Source organism: Vigna unguiculata, chromosome 6, assembly GCF_004118075.2.
Source record: "Vigna unguiculata cultivar IT97K-499-35 chromosome 6, ASM411807v1, whole genome shotgun sequence".
NCBI classification, from domain to species: Eukaryota; Viridiplantae; Streptophyta; class Magnoliopsida; order Fabales; family Fabaceae; genus Vigna; species Vigna unguiculata.
The window spans coordinates 9,395,715-9,409,878 of NC_040284.1; positions in this window are offsets into that span (position 1 = coordinate 9,395,715).

The window sequence follows — 14,164 nt, forward strand, 5'->3', positions numbered from 1 at the left end:
TACCACATGCATCATATATCAAACAACTATTTGGTTCAAACATGACTTTAAAGCCTTTATCACATAGTTGACTTATACTTACCAAATTGTGTTTGAGTCCTTCTACCAACAGCACATTCTTGATGTTGAAAGAGGATCCCTTACCTATGACTCCATTTCTAAGGATTTTTCCTTTGTTGTTGTCTCCATAGGTTACAAACCCTTCCTCCTTCAACTCCAACTTTGCAAATTTGGTCTTATCTCCTGTCATATATCTCGAACAACCACTATCAAGGTACCACAAATCTTTCTTATCACCTTTCATGACCTGCAAAACAGATTTGGATTACTTGGTACCCTTTGATAGGTTGGGTCCATCATGGTTATGCCTTTCTAGATCCTTTTGGGATCCATTTCATAATCCCTTTAGGAACATCATATTTTCTAGCATGTAAGTTCTTAACATGACCTTTTTGCATACAGTAGTTGCATGATATGAATGGCATGTCACTCAGCATACTTTTTGAAATGAAACTAGAGAACTTCTTGGTTTTCTTTTGAAAAGAAGGATTGTAACCAAGTTTAGCTTTGCCAAACACCCAGTTTTGAGAACCAAGAACGGCCTCTAAGTTTTCTTCCCCTCTTGTGAACCTTGCACAAGTCTTTATAAGGTATTTCACTTGATTTTTCAAAACTGTGCAGTTTTCACAAGGTTTTTAGCCGGTTGATTTCTAAAACAGTCGGTTAAATTACTGTAAATCATTTCTAAATGCTCAAAATCATTTTTTAAATTAGTTGTTTGTTTTTCCAGTTGGCTAACTCTGTTTTCCAGCCAGTTGTTAAGCCTTTCAACCGATTGTTTAATGCAGAAATCTTGTTTGCTTCATTATGCAACTCTTCAAAATCATACAACAATTAATTATAATTATTTATGTCTAGAGAACTTACTTGGCTTAAGGAGGATGACTCACAACCAGCCATGAGGCACAAGTTGGCTTCTTCACTCTCATCTTTTGAGGAGCTACTTGTTGTTGAATCATCATTGTCCTCCTATGCAATGTATGCACGTTTCTCCTTTGGCTTCTTCTCTTTTTTCCTATCAACACTCTTCTCCTTTTCTTTATTAGCATTTAGACATTCAATTTTGATATGTCCTTATTTTCCACAGTTATAACATGTAAAATTAGAAGAGTTCGATTCATTGTGTTTGGAAGTATACCTCTTGGGATTACCTTTGATACCTTTCCTTTTGAGATACTTACCTTTCACTTGATTCAACCACCTCAACTTCGGGTTCCTCATTCTTCTTGGTGCTAGTCTTCAAGGCTATGTTCTTTACCTTTTTCTCACTTGACTCAAGCTCATTAAGCCTTTGCATTTCAAAAACAATGAAGCTATAGTCAAAGTGGATAGATCTCTTGTTTTTGAGATAGTTGTGACCTTTGGTTTCCAAGATCTATCAAGACACTTCAGCACCTTGATGTTTAGCTCTTCTTTGTCAAATTCCTTACCCAAACCCATGAGATGGTTGACTATGTTAGTGAATCTCTTTTGCACATCTGCTATAGATTCTCCTTGTTTCATCTTGAATAACTCATACTCTTGACATCATTGGTTCGTTCATGAGTCACTTCAAGAACCTCCCACATTTCCTTGACACTCTTGCATTGTGAAACACGAAAAAAAGTGAGGATATTCTTTGCATTGCAATCATATTGAGCTCTCCCCCTTTCTTCCTTAGTCCATTGAGTCCATGGCTTATCAACCTGCACATTTTGAACAGTATGCTTAGGAGTATATGGTCCATTTGTGATTGAATCGAATATCCCTTGATCTATTGATTCAATAAAAATTTTCATCCTAATTTTCCAAAATTGGTAATTAATGCCACGAAACATAGTGGGTTTATGAATTAAGGCACCTTCAACAAATGGTAACTTGTTTTCAGCCATTTCAAGTAGTTCAGAACATATTTAGGACCTTACTTGAGCAAACTTTAAGTACCTAGATCTAGATACCAATTGTTAGTTTTCAAATGGCTGAAATGCCAAGAAGGGGGGGTTGAATTGGCTAGTTAAAATTTGGGCTAACTTTCAAAACTAAAAACCACCTTTAATTCAATCAATTAGATCATCAAGTTAGGATGCAAAAGATGTTGGACAGTATACTTTCAGTCAATCAAAAATAGAGATAACAGATTGATTTTACTAAATAGATTCTATTATGGTATAATCAATCGATTGAAATAGAAAAACAGTCTATTGAAATACTGGTAAAAATACAGAAATGCAGATTTGAGTTTTAAACCAGTAACAATGCACAAGATAGATCAAGACAGGTTCCAAATGATTATGTAAACAAGCTCAATGCTACAGATACCATGGAAACATACAAGAACATGAAAAAGATGATTAAAACACAAGTTGTTGAAACTTGAAAATGAGAATGTGTAAAACCTGTGGAATTTAATTAATTAAATAAATAACTAATTAATAAATGCGGGAGGGAAGAACATTTATGAGATTAAATTATGGTTGGCATGACGTGGAAAAGTACTAGCTCAAATGGTTGAGAGTACTTTGGTTGTATGAGAGGACTTGGGTTCGAGTCCTATGTGTGTCCATTGTGTGTTATTTACTTATTATTGTTTTAATATTATGATTTGATCATGTTTCTTATAATATAATGCTTGAATTGCATTAGTTAGCATGAAAATTAAATTGGCTTGATGGTTTGGCATTGACTTGGCATGTGCATGGTTGTGGGATCAAACATTGTTGAGAACCCAAATTAAACTTTGTTTTGCTATATTTTTAGTTTTGGCTTGAATTCGAAAGGTTGAAGGGAACCCTAGCAAACATGGCAGCCAAGAGAGGCTGGAAAATAGTCCTTAATGAGTCATTTTCGTTTTCCGATGAATTAATTCCAATTAAGGTGCAATTGAGGAGGGAGAAAAGAGAGTGAGAGAAGGGTTTGGTAAAGTACCATTAGTCTGTGATTTTAATAGTGAGAATTCAGAGAGGATTTGTGGTGTGTACGTGAATAGAAGGCAGAAATGGAAGGGAATCCAAAGGAGGATCATAGGTGATCAAGAAGGAATTCATAACAACTCCAATTTAAGCTAAGGAAAACCAGGTTAGAGACGTTTTAAACGTTAGATTTATGTTTAAGAAATAATTGCACGAAATGTATAATGAATTGTATGTATATGATTGCTTGTTCGTAAAATTCAGGGTTTCTGGAAATTTTCCAGAAACTGCCTAGCGGGTTGCTCATGGCCGCCAGGCGACTCATCTTATCATTGTGTATAATGGGTTTCCAGCGATGAACCGCCTGGCGGTAAAGTCCTGACCGCCAGGCGACACATGATGTTTTGCTTTGTTGTTGGGTTTTTGTTGAGCTGCCTGGCGGTGATGAACTACCACCAGGCGATGCGGGTCATTTGGCCCGATTTTTTATGTTTGATATGTTTAGGTGGAATCTAATTCAGAGAATCTGGTGTGCCATGGATTATCTGTTAATAGAGTATGTTATTTTGCTGAATTACACAAGTTTGAGAATTTAAATTGGTGAAATTATTATGAACGCTCGTTTAGGATTGGAGGTTGTCGGATTTGATCATATCACGGAGTCATGGAAGAGGTTTGGTTATTAATTAATGTCATACGAAGTCGGGATGTAGTGGGAGTGTGCGGTACGATTACATTGGTGTAATATTGAGTGAAAGGAACATTGCAGGTGTGGGAATTCTGGAAAGTGAATTGGGAAATTTTATGTTTGCGGGAGTTGTAGAGCATTTGACTTTGGGAGGAGCAGATTCGTGCTACTTTTGGAAGTTGGAAGTAGAAATTGCAAGAGAGATATTAGGTGAATATATAAACTAGAAAGTGAATTCTATGAATTGAATGAGAAGAGAGGGTTATTACAAGACAATATGAGCTGGAGTGTGAGTAGGGGACAAATGTTGCATAGACCACTATGGTATTAATCATAATAAGGTGCTAGAGCAAAGTGGAGATAGTGACGGGAATTCAGTGGTCAATTTGAAAGAATTGTATAAATGTGGTTAGGAGCAAGTGGTTGGACATAGGTAAATTGATGGAAACGGGGTTACTGGTTAGGTAAATTGCAGAACAATATTTAAGGGTCTGGATTATAAGCATAATGATATAAATTAGAGGAATGAAGATTGACTTGGTAATTTGACGGTAATAGTAGAATAGGTTGCGCCACATCACCCACCATAATTAATCTTACTTACACCTACAAAACACATAAATAAGGATTAACATGTTGGCTTAAGTCAAGTCAACTCCAGTCAACAAGTCAAACCTAGTCAAAGGTTAATAAGTCTACCAAGGTTGATTCAACTAAGTCAACTTAGGGAACTTCAAACATAATAAAAATAATGAACATGGATGAAGGATTAGTGAACTTCCTTTCTAAACATGCTTAGTCTTCTTAAGCATGTGCCTCCATCCTTGGTTGGGATCAATCCTTCATCAGGTTTCAAATGACTGTAAAAATATTTTAGGTGTCAAATGGGAGTAAAAAAATAATAGGTGTCAAATGGGTGTAAAACATTTTTTGGTGTATAATGGATGTAAACAAATTTTAGGGGCAAATAGGTGTAAAAAAAATTAGCTTTCAAATGGGTGTAAAAATATTTTAGATGTCAATTGGGAGTAAGAAAATAATAGGTGTCAAATGGGTGTAAAAATATTTTAGGTGGGAAATGAATGTAATAAAAAGAATAGGTGTGAAATTGGTGTAAAAATATTTTACGTCGCAAATGGGTGTAAAAAAATAGGTGTATAATGGGTCTAAACAAATTTTAGGGCTAAATGGGTGTAAAAATCGGTGTAAAACTATTTTAGGTGTCCAATGGGTGTTAAAATATTTTACGTCTTAAATGGGTGTAAAAATATTTTAGTTGTCAATTGAGTTTAAAAATATTTTAGGTGTCAAATGGGTGTTGTTCCTGCAGAGAACAAATAAGATCAATTAGGCACAAGTATCACCTTACCCAAATAGTCCGCTATCTCCTCAGTTGGCCTTTTCCCATTGGGCATATATCGGCTTGGACCCGGGAGGGGTTACCTGCAGAAGGGACTCCGAAGATTAAGTTAGCTAAAGCTCTCAAAAGTCAAATCAGGTGATTAATGAAGTAATGAATGCATACCTTTAATTCGTGGGGTCCTTGTATATTTATAGATTATTAATTATGTTTGCCCATTCCATGGGCTGGGCCATAGGTGGGCCTGGGCCTTGGCCCAGGCCCTTAGTTTCGACTGTTGTGGGCTTACTGGATTTCAGGGTTGCTTTGATTTCATTGAGTATCCTAGGGTGGTCGGCGTAGGCCGACTACCCCCTTTGGCGGCTTATGCAAGCATTGCTCACATGATGTCCTAGGCTGGTTATACCTTTAAGCGTCTTAGGTTACCGGTTCAGGCCGGTTAGGCTTAGGTCAGCCTATGTCGGTTACCTGAATAACTTCGCGTGTAGATATGGTGATCGATTATTATTATTACTTCGTTGAATTGGCTAGGTGTGGTACAGGTGTAGAAAAATTTTAGGTGTCAAATGAGTGTAAAAACTTTTTAGGTGTCAAAAGGGAGGAAATAAATTATAGGTGTCAAATGGGTGTAAAAGTATTTTAGGTGTCAAATGAGGATAAAAATATTTTAAGTGTCAAATGGGAGTAAAACAGTTATACATGTCAAATGGGTGTAAAATTATTTTAGGTGTCAAATGGGAATAAACAAGATTATAGATATCAAAAAGGTGTAACAATATTTTACATCTCAAATGTGTGTAAAAAAATTTTGGGTGTCAAGTCGGAGTAAAAACAATTTAGGTGTCCAATGGGTGTCAAAATATTTTACGGCCAAGATGGGTATAAAAAAAGTTTAGGTGTCAAATGTGTGTAAAAATATTTTAGGTGTCAAATTGGTGTAAAAATATTTTAGGTGTCAAATTTACGTAAAATTTTACGTCTCAATTGGGTGGGAAAAAAATATGTGTACAAATGGGTGTAAATGTATTTCAGGTGTCAAATGTGTGTAAAAATATTTTAGGTGTCAAATGGGATTAAAAAAGTTATAGGTGTCAAATGGGAATAAAAGAAATTATAGGTTTCAAAAAGGTGTAAAAAAATTTTATGTCTGAAATGCGTGTAAAAAAAATTAGGTGTGAAATGGGAGTAAAAGAATTATAGGTGTCAAATGAGTGTAAAAATATTTTAAGAGTCAAATGGGAGTAAAAAAATAATAGGTGTCAAATTGGTGTAAAAATATTTTACGTCGCAAATGGGTGTAAAACAATTTTGGGTGCCAAGTGGGAGTGAAAAAATTTTGGTGTCAAATGGGTGTAAAAAACTTTTAGGTGTCAAATGGGTTTAAAATATTTTAGGTGTGAAATTAGCATAAAAATATTTTGTCTTAATTGGGTGTAAAACATTTTAGGTGACAAATGGGTGTAAAATTATTTTAGGTGTCAAACAAGTGTAAAATTTTGTAGGTGTCAAATTGCTGTAAAAATATCTTAGGGTTCAAATGAGAGTAAAAATATTTTAGGTGTCAAATGGAAGTAAAAAAATAGTAGGTGCCAAATGGGTGTAACAATATTTTAGGTGTAAAATGATTGTAAAAAAAGAATAGGTGTCAAATTGGTGTAAAAATATTTTATGTCGCAAATGGGAGTAAAAAAAATTTAAGTGTCAAATAAGTGTAAACAAATTTTAGGGGCAAATTGCTGTAAAAAAATTTTAGTTGTCAAATGGGTGTAAAAATATTTTAGGTGTACAATGGGTGTCAAAATATTTTACGTCTCAAATGGGTGTAAAAATACTTTAGGTGTCAAATGGGTTTAAAAATAATTTAGGTGTCAAAGGGGTGTAAGAATATTTTAGGTGTGAAATTTTCATTAAAATATTTTACGTCTCAATTAGGTGTAAAAAAATTTTAGTTACCAATGGGTGAAAAAGTATTTTAGGTGTCAAATAAGCGTAAAAATATTTTAGGTGTCAAATGGGTTTAAAAACTTATATGTGTTAAATTAGCGTAAAACTATTTTACGTATCAAATGGTTGTAAAAAACCTTTAGGTGTCAAATGGGAGTAAAAAATATAGGTGTCAAATAGGTGTAAAACAATTGTAGGATCGAATGGGTGCAAAAAAAATTTAGCTATGAAATAGATGGAAACAAATTTAAGGTGTGAAATGGGTGTAAAAATATTTTAGGCGTCAAACGGGTGTAAAAATATTTTAGGTCTCCAATGGGTGTCAAAATATTTCACATCTCAAATAGGTGTAAAAAAATTTTATGTGTCAAATGGGTGTAAAAATATTTTAGGTGTCCAATGAGAGTTAAAATATTTTAGGTGTGAAATTTTTGTAAAAATTTTTTGTTGCTGATTAAGTGTATCTGAAATATTTTTGATGATGTCCATAATAGCATGACAATGGTTAACATGACATGTGTGTGATAATCTGAAAATGTTAATTTGTTGTGCCCCGATAGTCGACTAGCCAACTAATGTAGTCGACTAGGTTCGTGCCTGAATGCAACTGTTATATAAAAACAGTTTTTGCACTTTCTGAAGCTAAATCTGTTCAACCAAAAAGAAAGAAAGAAAAGTGTGAAACAGGTTCTTGGAGCTATCTTGGAAGGTCCTCTTGAAGAATTCTATCAAGACACATTCAATTTTGACTTGGCAAGAAGAAGAAATTTCAGTCTTGGAAAAGGTGTACTCAATCCATTTTGTAGGCTTTTTCTTGTGTTTTGATACAATTTGAAACTATTTGTTTCTATTGTTTTCTGTTTAAAGCAAGTGTGTGTGATAGCCTTGTTGTTGTGTGGTTGAGCAAGTGTGTGGAAGCCTTGCGTGTGTGTTCCTTTATCTTAGAATTTAGATTTATCAAGTGTATTTGTAAATCTTGAAATTCTTGTGATATAGTGAATATCTCTAGCTGTGGTTTGCTAGATGAACTGGATGTAGATTCTTAAGAATTGAACCAGTATAAAAATTCTATGTGCTTTCTCTCTTTCTCTCTATATCTTGTCATAGTATAAATGCTCCATACATTAAGCATTAAACCATACTATTTCATTTGATTCAAAAACAAAGGTTTTTACCAAAACAATTTCAAAAGTGCTAAAACTGGGTAAAATTTGTTAATACCAATTCACCCTCCCTCATGGTTGTGAAATATTGGTGCATCAAATCTAACATTTTTTACGTCTCAATTGGGTGTAAAAAAAATTTAGGTACAAATGGGTGTAAAAGTATTTTAGGTGTCAAATGAGTGTAAAAATATTTTAGATGTCAAACAAGATTAAAAAACTTATAGGTGTCAAATGGCTGTAAAAATGTTTTTCGTTTGAAATGAGTGTAAAAATATTTTACGTCTGAAATGAGTGTAAAAAAAAATTTCGGTGACAAATCGAAGTAAAAAAAACATTAGGTGATAAATGGGTGAAAAAAATGTTTGGTGTCAAATGGATGTAAAAAAATTCTAGATGTCAAATGGGTGTAAAAGTATTTTAGTGTCAAATGGGTGTAAAAATATTTTAGGTGTCAAATTGGAGTATAAATATTATAGGTGTCAAATGGGAGTAAAAGAATTATAGGTTTCAAATGGGAGTAAAAAACTTCTAGGAGACAATTTGGGGTCAAAAAAATTTAGGTGTCAAATGGGTGTAAAAAAATTGTAGTTGTAAAATGCGTGTAAAAGTATTTTCGGTGTCAAATGGGTGTAAAAATATTTTAGTTGTCAAATTGGAGTATAAATATTATAGGTGTCAAATGGGAGTAAAAGAATTATAGGTTTCAAATGGGAGTAAAAAACTTTTAGGAGACAATTTGGAGTAAAAAAAATTTAGGTGTCAAGTGGATGTAAAAAAATTCTAGTTGTAAAATGCGTGTAAAAGTATTTTCGGTGTCAAATGGGTGTAAAAATATTTTGGTTGTCAAATGGTAGTAAAAAGATTATACGTGTCAAGTGGGTGTAAAATTATTTTACGTTTAAAATGAGTGTAAAAATATTTAAGGTGTCAAATGGGTGTAAAACAATTATACGTGTGAAATGGGAGTAAAAATATTTTAGGTGTCAAATGGGAGTACCAATATTACAAGTGTCAAATAGGTCCAAAAATGTTTTAGGTGTCAAATGGGAGTAAAAAATTATTAAGTGTCAAATGGGTGTAAAAAATTTTTAGGTGTCAAATGGGAGTAAAAAAAATTAGGTGTCAAATGAGTGAAAATTTATTTTATGTCTCAAATGGGTGGAAAAGTATTTTAGGTGTCAAATGGAAGTAAAAAAAAAATTAACTGTCAAAGTGGTCAAAAAGCAATTTTCGGCGTTAAATGGGTATAATGTATTTTAGGTGTCTAATGAGTGTAAAAATATTTTAGGTGTCAAATGGGATTAAAAAAATTATACGTGTCAAATGCGTATAAAGTTATTTTAGGTGTCAATTAGGTGAAAAAATATTTTATGTGTCAAATGGGATTAAAAAAATCACACCAGTACAGCAAGAACCCTCTTGCATACCTAGGAAACCACCAGGCACACACACAAATCTTGAGAAAGATCAAACCTCAGTGGTAGCACAACCCAGCCTACCACAAACCACTTTCTCCAAGCTTCAAACCAAGCCAAAAGCTCCAAGAATTGATCCAAGATCAATCTTCAACTGCTGTAAATTGTATGTTCACGAAGGAGAGAGTTTCCACGAGTTTCCAGAGCAATTTCACGTTCAAAACTGATCAACATACCTCTCTTTCGAAAATCACAGCTTTTATAGTCAAACTGTTACGAAATTCAACTAGTTGATTTCTAAATCAATCGGTTGATTTCACTTGATTTAAGTGAAATCAGTCGATTAAAAAGTAATCAACTAATTGAATTTGTGTTAGTTTAAGACTACTACAGCCAACCTTTTAACCTGTTGAAAAACCATTCAACAGACTAAAAGAGACATATTAACCTGTTGAAAAGCCATTCAACAGATTAAAAGACACACCTAAGACCAAATACATCTAATTAATGCTACAAGGTCTACAATATGAATTACAAACATCAAATACACTTTCTTAATGATACAACTATGTGGAGAGCACACGTTCTAGCCTTGATCAACATGAATATCATCAAATCTCCTTTACTTCATCAAGGTAGGCTTCATTCCAATGGTAATGGCTTCAAGATAGTTCAAAAGAGCTTCATTCAATCTTCATCAAATCTTCAAGAAGCAAACCACTTTGGCTTCTCATGTCAACAATCTCCCCCTGATTTCGTGAAGCCAACTTCTATCTTCTTCCATCTATCTTCTTCTATCTTTCATTGCAAAATGCTTCCATTTGTTGGATACCATTAAATTGATGAAGTGACACCTTAGCTTGAAACTTGTGAACCTAAAACATTTATAGTAGCAATGCACAGAAGCTAACAAGCACACACATATACACATGCTCCCCCTATCAATAATATGGGTTGAATTTCAGATTTGATTTTTATTCCAAATTTTAATGCATCTACTTAGTTCAATGTGATCAATTATCCATTTTCCAAATTTTCTCCCCCTTTGGATTCATCAAACAAAACAAATGCATAAAGAGAACAAGCATTGCATATCCTTTCATTAATAATTGAACATAATACAACAACTGAAACTGAAACAGAGAAGAAAAAAATCATAAAGTTGATATAATCAGCCGACTGAAACGAAAAACAACCAATTGAACTTGACAAAGCTGAAACTGAAAAAGCACAAACACATGGATGCAATGCATGATCCTAAACAACCAACACACTCAGTGATCCTCAGGATCATTTTAGGTCTGGAATGAGTTCAGCATATCATGGATATCATGAATTTGGCCATCCAATGCATTGAACCTCTCATTGCAATAGTTGTGATGTGCATGTAGAGACACATTGAGCTCATGGAGCTGGTTCAGCACCATCCTCTCAAAATGTGAGTACATAGGGCCTCTATCCTCTAGAGGGTTATAGGGAATCAAGTCAATGGGTCCAGTAGTTGGTTCTTCCTCTTGATTTGCACCACTTGGGCCAGCTTCATGATCATGTGCACCACCAACTACAACACCAATTTTTGTCCATCCATTTCCCACCTTGAGAAAGCCCATTTTATGCAGATTTTGGTTAGAGGTATGGTTCAACAGTTCAGTTGACTGTTCTAGCTTATCCTCTACATCAATTCCAAAGTATTCTATGAATTTGGACACCAAAACCACATATGGCAGCCTAAAATCCGTGAGCCTCTTGGCCTTGAGCATGTGATCACGAAACACATAGATCCAATCCACTTGAATGTTGTGTTGAATGCAGTACATGAGTATCAAATCTCCCTCATTCAATGTTGAATGGTTGCTACCACATGGAACAAGGATTTTTGTGACAATCATACCAAGCAACCTTTGATCCACCTTGAGACCACCAACATGGAAGTGTTTGATTTCAGCACCAGGATTCCTCAAGCATTGGTCATAGTATTGAACCTTGTTGAATTCTAGAACAACCCAAGTTTCACCTTTCCTCACTTGCACACCCTTGATTTGAGTCCAACCACATCTTTCCAAGCCTTTTTTTTTATCTCCATATGCACACCCTTGATGCTTGACAACAACACATCATTTTTGAACTCTAAGTTGGTGAAAAACACCTTCACCAAGTCTGGATAGATTTTCCCTGAAAGTTCAAGGAAGGACTTCAACGTTTGATGCTTGAGTTGTTGAAATAGGCTCTCAAAGCCTTTAGCCCTCAACCATGAGAATCTCAACACCTTAGGAATCCTGATTTGCTTCCTATTGATCTCAATGAGGAACACTTGAATGTTGTCCTCATGATCCTCAAACCATGCTTCAATTCTCCCATGGCTTTCCTGATTTGGAGACCTTGGGGTAGGAGGAGTAGTGTGCTCATCATCAGATTGGATAGTTCTTATTTGACGACAAGGCATGATGAGTGTGGGTATGACTATTTCTAAGAGAAGTCTGATGCAAATGCAGCAATACAAGTGCAGTATTTATAATTGAACAAGCTGATTTTCAGAAACAGTTGATGAAATGGTGCAGATTTTCCTAATTAATTCGTTTTAGGTTACCCAAACTAGATTAATGTAGTCCAAAACAGTATCTCATGCATTCATGATGTTTTCAATGTGTTTTTATGAGTGAATCAATCAGTTCAATTCAAGTGAGTTGCATGCACATTGGAATTGTACACTAAACATGCTTTCTGGTCAAACAAATTAGTAAAAGCAACATATGGCTGATGAAATAGGCAGTTAAGAGCAGATAGTACTTGACAAAAAGGTGCTTTCTTTAAATGGGTCAGCTTAACAATTCAATTCGTGAGTAAATGCACAATTTAAGTAAAATCAACATGTTGAAAAACAAAAATCAGTCGATTAAAATAGTATCAGAGCATCAGAGATTAAAACCAGAATCTGGTTAAGTGAAATCAATTGACTGATTTTGAAAATCAATCGATTGAATAATCGTAAAATTGAACTTCATTTTTCCAGATTCAGTTTTAATGAAATCAACATACTGAATTGTGAAAACAGTAGATTAAAAATCATCATTCAGTGGCAATTTAAGTGAAATAAACACGTTGAAAAACATAATCAATAGGTTGACAAATCATGATTTGTGCAAACAAAGGTAGATTTAAGTGAAATCAACACGTTGAAATGAAAAATCAACAGGTTGAATATAACAGTTTTCAGTTTTTGCATATAGCAGCATATTTTTAGGAAACCAATTGATGAAGGATTATCTTGTTTTCTTTTAGAGTTATGAATATGGTGAATTTGTTTAAGAAAGTTTTTTGAAAATTTCCACTAGACATTAAGATAGCAAGCTATCTAGATGTGAAGGTTCATTTCTCAAGCTCATGAAAGGAAGAAAGAGTTAGATTCAAGCTTAAATACACACGGTAATAACAACACTTAAAGAGCAAAATGAAAGAAGAAACAATAAAAATGGAAAGCATAGAAGATGAATAATGGAAGAAGCACTCCACTCATAGGGGGCGATCTAAGCCAACCAAACCCTAGAGATGAGTGACGGTGCCGCCACTTGCAAGCAAGATAAGGAAAAGGTGAGTTCACTTCTAGGAAGGAGAGCTCACGACAAAGAGATGGTTGAAACACAAAGTTTATAGCAACAAAATGATCAACCTTTTTACAAGACAAGGAACACCCTTTAAATACGAGTTCATAGGGGTCCTTTAGCAAATACAAAAACATGAAAAGGATGAGCTAGCAAACCCTAAACCTAATGTGAAAGTAATTCTCAGCCAAATGAATGAAGATGATTGGTGGATGCATTCCCATGAGGATTCTAGGCCAAAAGAGGAAGGAGACCAAGTAGCCTTCAATGGAATAAACCAAAAAGGCAAAAGGAGACAAGGTACATGTCTACTTTTGCTTTTACTTTATGCTTTTTGATTTCCTCTCTCTTCCACTTCATCCATGTGCTCCAGTCACCATGTGCCACCTAGCCATGCTCTACTTTCTCTTAATTACCTACAAAACAAGACAAATAAGGATTAACATGTTGGTTTAAGTTAATCTAATCTTGGTCAAAGGTCAACTTTGGGTCAAAGTCAACAAGTCAACCAAAATAAGTCAACTAGAAACCAAATTAGGGAATTCACACTAAAGTAATGCAAAACAAAGATAAAGGTGATGGAATAGAAGACTCCCTTCTAAACATGCTTCTAGTGATCCTTCTTGAGGGAGCTTCTAAGGAGGTGGTCACATCTTCATCACCAATGCATGAGTACATAAGATTAACATGCTAAAAACATATCAGACCACATTCTTGATGTATAATATGCCTAGTTTAGTTCTTAGCTTGTTAAACCTATCTCTAGCCAATGATTTTGTAAACAAATCCGCCAATTGATTTTCAGTTTTAACAAATTTGATTTCACAATCTCCCTTTTGAACATGATCACGAATGAAATGATGCCTAATCTTTATATGTTGTGTTTTAGAATGTTGTATTGGATTCTTGGTTAAATAGATTGCACTAGAATTATCACAATACAAAGGTACCTTGCTTAGCCTTACACCATTGTCCAAAAGTTGATGCTTCAACCATATGATTTATGCACAACCATGTCCAACATCAATATATTCAGCTTCGGCA